The sequence below is a fragment of the Peromyscus maniculatus genome, chromosome 15 (assembly GCF_049852395.1).
Source record: "Peromyscus maniculatus bairdii isolate BWxNUB_F1_BW_parent chromosome 15, HU_Pman_BW_mat_3.1, whole genome shotgun sequence".
NCBI lineage: Eukaryota > Metazoa > Chordata > Mammalia > Rodentia > Cricetidae > Peromyscus > Peromyscus maniculatus.
In genome coordinates this window covers 27,169,111-27,175,300 of record NC_134866.1, presented here as the reverse complement: position 1 = coordinate 27,175,300, position 6,190 = coordinate 27,169,111, and the positions used below count along the sequence as shown (strand labels likewise).

Below are 6,190 nucleotides of genomic sequence, written 5' to 3'. Positions count from 1 at the left end.
CTTCAAGCTGGGCCTCTGAGCATCTGCGCAGCTGCTTCCCCTTCCTCCTGTACAGCTGGCTGAGTGATTAGCTCTGGGACAGGACAGAGATGGACCATTAATTCCCAAAGTGTGTCATTGCTGCCTTGGCTGTCTTCCTGAGGATAAGCCTGAAGCTGTGGGGAGAGGCTGCTGTTCTGCGGATTCCTTGAGAGAGTGACAAGAGCAAATTGCAGCAGAAGGATGAATAGAAAGACAGCAGCAACTCAGGAAAGGCAGTGGTTTTTAAAGCACTCACCTTTTAAGGGCAGGCTGTATACATGCCTGGTACTTTTCAGAAGGGCGGCCCTCATACATCGTGTTTCCTGCTAAGCCCCCCACTGGTTATTCCTCAGCCTTGTCCCCAGAAGACTGGGCCCAAGCGCCCTGTAAATATCCGCTCTGACACCAAAGTCTAGCGAGTACAAGAGCTCTATGTCTTTGGACTTGGTAATATTTACATTAAATTAATTAGGGTTCTCCAAAGAACAAGCATCAATAGACTGTGGGGGTGGGGCGGGGGGCAGGGCTGTGGAGAGAAGGGAACTAAAAGATGTTGGCTCATGATTGAACAGTTCAAGTTTGCAGGGTGGTCCAGCAGGCTGGAGGCCCAGAGAAAAGTTAACGATCCAGCTCAAGTCCAGAGTGGTCAGCAAGGCAGACTCCCTGCTTCTTTTTATTTTTTTAAGGTCTTAGAAGGATTGGGAGAGGCCTGTCCACACTATGGATGGTGATCTGCTTCTCTCAGAGTCTACTGATTTCAATGCTAATCACATCTGAAAACAGTAGCATCATAGCAGTAGCTGAGGATTAAGCAGGTGGGCACATAAAATCAGCTGTCACAGTAGTCCTACACACCTATCTAATAGACTAGGACTAAGTCTGGGTCAGGGCTGAGGTATGGGCAACAGCCCCTGCGGAGCACATTGCGGTGGTCTGGACTTACAGACCCCCTGGAGAGATGGTAGTGTCTGCCTTCCGTGTGTGTCTTCACTCCCATCTGGTTCAAACTCCAACTCTGCTGGAACCCCGGGTTTCCTTCTCGAATGTTCGAAAATACAAGCATGAGCCCCTCCCACAGGGTGTCTTGCTGATCTCTGCTGCTACTTCATGGCGGAGAGTAGGTCCTCCGAGTGGATCCACAACACAAGTTACTGTAAGCATTCGTGTGAGGAGCCTGGAGCTGTTCTGGAAAGGTCTTGAGTTGGGCCCAACAGCCAAGATAAGAAAGTCCAATATAATGGAGAGCTGGCTAGACAGGGGCGAGCCACTACATTGGTCACTAACAAATATTAAGCACCCTGCCTGTTTCTCCATAGAAAATGAGAAGACTGGACCCAGCGAGCCAAAGCTGTATGTTCCATTCCGGCTCTAAAGTTCTTTCTTCGCATTTGCCCACTGTACAGCAGGGTCTGATTACAGAGTGCCCCACCCACAGCCAAACTGACAACATTTGGTATTTGTGAACATAACGTACAAAGAAACTACAGACTGTAACCCTGCCGCAAGTGATTTCAAATCTAATGGAGGAATGATTCAGTGATGATGAATTCAGCAAGAGGCAGGTAAAGGTTTAAGCATCGCTGATCATTACCGGCACTCTAAAGAGCCTGGATCACAAAAACCTTAAATTACGGAGATAGTACAAAAATCAATAATATAATAATATAATAGTATTATTATTATAGTATAACAGCCACAGCACAGCACAAGGATTTTTAGGGCACTGCAATGTCTGCGTATGACACTGTATTGGTGGGACATACGGCTTCACACGTTGTCTGATACACAGGTGGATAGCACCAAGAGCGAGCCGAATGAAAATGCTGTATTTGGGGAGATTGTGATGTGTCGACGTGGGTTCACTAATTCCAGTAAATGCCCTGCACTCACGGAGGGTGGTGATGGTGGAGAAGGTGATACATGAGAGGCACAAGTTTCAAGGGCGTTCCTAGTGGTCACAAGATGGCTTGCTACAGCTTCAAGCTCTTTGTCTTCATTCGAGCCTACAGAAGCATGCGGAGGGAAAACACATCTAAGGGGCTGTTTGCCCAATAGGCTCTGATTTTCTTCCCCAGGAAAGAGCCCTTGGTAAATGTACAATGGATGCCCCCTTTTGTCTTTGCATCTATAATTCCATAGCACACTCCCCACCAGAGCTAATCCTGCTGCAGGGAAATGGGATCCCTGCTAGGATTTATCTCAGACTGCCTTTGTGATGGCCGACCAAAGAAGGGGAAAAATGACTCAAAAGGAGAGAAAAAAAATTACTCACAGATATTTATATGTTCATAGAGATAATATGTATTTCTTTACTATGTATAGCCAAAGGATAATTCAGGTATTCATATGTTTACTAATACAAGTTGTCCTCTGACCTACACACACACACACACACACACACACACAAAGTCAAAAGACAATTCAAATTGTTGTATAATCACAGGAAAAACATGTATCTCTATAAGATCGAGATATATATATATATATATATATAGAGAGAGAGAGAGAGAGAGAATTCCACAAAACTTCATTTTGTCAGGAGGACAGGCAATTTTTCTTTATAGATGTGCTTGGACTATCCACAACTAAAGACAATTATGAAGAGAAACATTATTAACAAGCTTATTAATGTGGACAGCACAAGCCACACTGAAGAAATCTCTATTTCTCTTTAGCAGTGCTAAAGAACTCTGGCATCTTTAAAAATGAGCAGTAAATTTGTAGAGAAAAGACAGGCCAAAGAAAAGGGTTTTTCAGTTTCCAGCAGTGGGGAACCGTGGGGAGGTGAATGTAGGGTAAGATTTGACTGTGGAGCCCTCTGGCTCTTCTCTGGGGTGTAAGAGCCTAGAGCCTAGAGCTGTCCAGGAAAAGAGAAAGTACACTATTCTCACACAGAGTGGGTAAAGGCGAGATTTTCTTCACTTTGCTTTAGCAAGAATAGATTTTTTTAAGGCAAGGGGGCACACTTTTGAAGTTGTGAGAGTCTGTGGAAGTCGAGCTCCAACCTTTTGAAGGGTTCTTAGATGGAGGAGAGAGGAATTAAGAAATGACAGATATAAAGAGAAACCTAGACAATGAGAAGAAAGACAGAGACACAGAATAGCTTCGGGAGGGCCTGGGTCAATACCCAACAGCCTCATCCTTTATTCAAAAGGGCTTTTTACAATATGCCAAGGGAGAGGCAAAAGACCTCCCCCTTGCAAGATCAAAGCATACCATACAGTCAAGTGTAGACCCTTCCAAACACCTGGTAAACATGCCTGTGGTCAAATCATCTCCTTATGCAGCCCTGCTGGGTAAAGGAAGTTCAGATCGTCTGACCCTGAGTAAGTTCTCACTAGGAAGCCTCTGTGGGCTCCCACAGGAAGTGACATGTTTTAGTTTCCTTCGCCTCAAGTGAACATTTTGTTGAGCGAGGCACAAACAAGGAGACTGGAAGAACAGAAGGGGGAAGAGCTCATCAGGGGACAGTCTCAACAGGACAGAACATAAAGGAGATGGCTGATGGCGGTCAGTTCCCATCTGTCCTCGTGTCTTTTCCTTTTAGGGCGTAGCTCCAGGTGACAGAGTCAGGACTCTATTAGGCTTTAGGACATGCAGCTGGTGTTCACTGCTGTGGAATTGTTTGCTTACTTCTGGGGACAAATCCCCCATGGCTTTTTGAGCTCACCAAGTTCTTCTGTGCTGACTGTGGAGTGAGAACAGAGGAAAACCAGTTTGTTTTTCCAGCGTTTGTTTGCTGTTTTTCTTAGATACACATCGCTATGGTAGAGTTTCTAATTTACAAATTCAGAAAAGAGAGAGATTAGATAATTACTGATTAAATAAAAAGGTTATAAGAAAATAGTATAATAAGAGTTATTTAAATTTATAAGATATTAAGCTGTCCATGCTAGTACACTCCAATAATCTCAGCACACCAGAGGTAGAGGCAGGAGGGCCACCTCAAGATAAAATCATCCCGACCTACATGGCAAGCTTAGAGCCAGTCAGGGCTATATAAGGAGACAAAAAAAAAAAAGTGTGTGTGGGGGGGAGCAATGACCAGGCTAGATGGCTCATGAGGTAAAGTCACTTGTCACCAAGCCTGACAACCTGATTGCCAAGTCTGGTGACCTGAATTCAATCTTTGGAACCCACAGATTATAGGAAAGGGTCAACCATTACAAGTTGTCCTGTGACCTATACACACACACACACCAATCAATCAATACATGGAAAACAGAAAGAATCTTACAAATTGTTTATTTCTAGAATTTTCCTCTCGGTATCTTAAGACTACAGTTGTCCAGAGGTAGGTGAAACCCTGGAAGCAACACCTCGGACAAAGGGAGACTTCTGCATCAATAGTCAACTGTGGTATGACCCCAACACAAAGATCAACAGTCAACTGTGGTACGACCCCAACACAAAGATCAATAGTCAACAGTGATACAACCCCAACACAAAGATCAACAGTCAACAGTGGTACAACCCCAACACAAAGATCAACAGTCAACAGTGGTACAACCCCAACACAAAGATCAACAGTCAACAGTGGTACAACCCCAACACAAAGATCAACAGTCAACAGTGGTACGACCCCAACACAAAGATCAATAGTCAACGGTGGTACAACCCCAACACAAAGAAGAGGAGGATTTGTCAAGGAGGTCAGGCTTCTGAGTCTCCCCACTCCTAGCTCTACAACATCAACATCGGATCATACTCAAGCTGGGAGTGTGAAGAATGGAGGAAGGAGACAGCCAGAGCAGCAGGTGAATGGGAGAGTCATTAATGAGAGCAAAGGTGATGACGCCTGTGTATGAAGATGCCAGAATGGACCCCATCACTTTGTATGCTAACACAAACAACACAAGCTGGTGGCCTACGGGCCCCTCCCCTTCTCTTAAAATGACAATGGAAACAAGGAAGAGGAATCACAAAAATGCTCTATTCCTTCCACTAGTAGATTCAGTTCTCACTCTAATCAAGGGTGTCCAACCTTTTGATGTTGTCACAAGACCTGATGGTCCAAATTCTTAGTTCTCCTGAGGCTGGTGAGATACATCACTCTAAGTAATGGGGTAAAAATGGTGCAGGTGACCACTTTTCCAAATGGGGGCCTTGGAAGCTTGGTCCTTATCTCTAAAGGCCAGGCTGGCTCCTCCAGCCCTACGATGTCTGACTGATCTCATCCTATGCCTCGTAAGGAACACCCAGGCTTTGGAGTAAGAGATTGCTAAACTTACAACTCTGGCTGGAGAGACTCAGTGAATCACCAAAGGGACCGCTTTCCTGTCCTGTTAAATGAGATGGCACTCATATCCCAGGCCAGTGTTGGAAGGATTGAAGGAGAGAGATGCACTGGGTACTCAGCACAATGCCAAGCACATGGCACTTCCATGTGTGACTGCTGAAGCTCAAATATGATCTTGCTTCCCCAGACAGATTGTAGTACTGAAGCACGGACTGTGTCTAATATCTTGTCTGCATCTTTCTTCCTTGGCAGGTCCCTCTCTACCCACCTAACACAATATGTCCAGTGTCAATTAGGAATGAATGAAAGCCATCTCACACTAGTTAGGAGAACTGCTATCCATAACACAAAAGCAAAACAAGCAAAACAGAAAATAGCAAGTGTTCAAGACAGCTGGGAGAAACTAGAACTCCATACACTGTTAATGAGAATGTAAAATAGTGTAGGTGACAGGAAACAAGGAGGTTCCCCCGGAATTAAAGACGGAAATACTATGTCATCCAGCCATCCCACTGCTAGGCACATACCTGAAAGAACTGAAGTTGGAACCTAAGCAGAATGTGAGTGCTCTCTTTCACTGCTGTGTTATTCACTGTAGCCAAAGGTGAAAACAGTCCCAATGTCTACTTATGGGTTGATTTGAAATATAGATAGGGAAGTATTACTCAGCCTTAAGAGGGAATTCTGAGCCGGGCGGTGGTGGCACATGCCTTTAATCCTAGCACTTGGGAGGCAGAGGCAGGCAGATCTCTGTGAGTTCGAGGCCAGCCTGGGCTACCAAGTGAGTTCCAGGAAAGGCGCAAAGTTACACAGAGAAACCCTGTTTCGAAAAACCAAAAAAAAAAAAAAAAAAAAAGGGGGGAATTCTGATATATGCTACCATATAAATATAACCTCGACAGCATATTATATGAAATAAGCCAGTCACCA

The 6,190-nt window shown here is 44.8% G+C and overlaps 1 long non-coding RNA gene across 1 annotated transcript; it reads right to left on the bottom strand.

Moving 5' to 3' along the window:
• Positions 1–3,121: 3,121 nt before the first annotated feature.
• On the bottom strand, positions 3,122–5,886 carry LOC143268752 (uncharacterized). Its single transcript, XR_013044874.1, has 2 exons — positions 5,788–5,886; positions 3,122–3,709 (listed from the first exon to the last, which is right to left on the bottom strand). It is a non-coding gene; the product is annotated as an uncharacterized LOC143268752 (long non-coding RNA).
• Between the last annotated feature and the right edge of the window lie 304 nt (positions 5,887–6,190).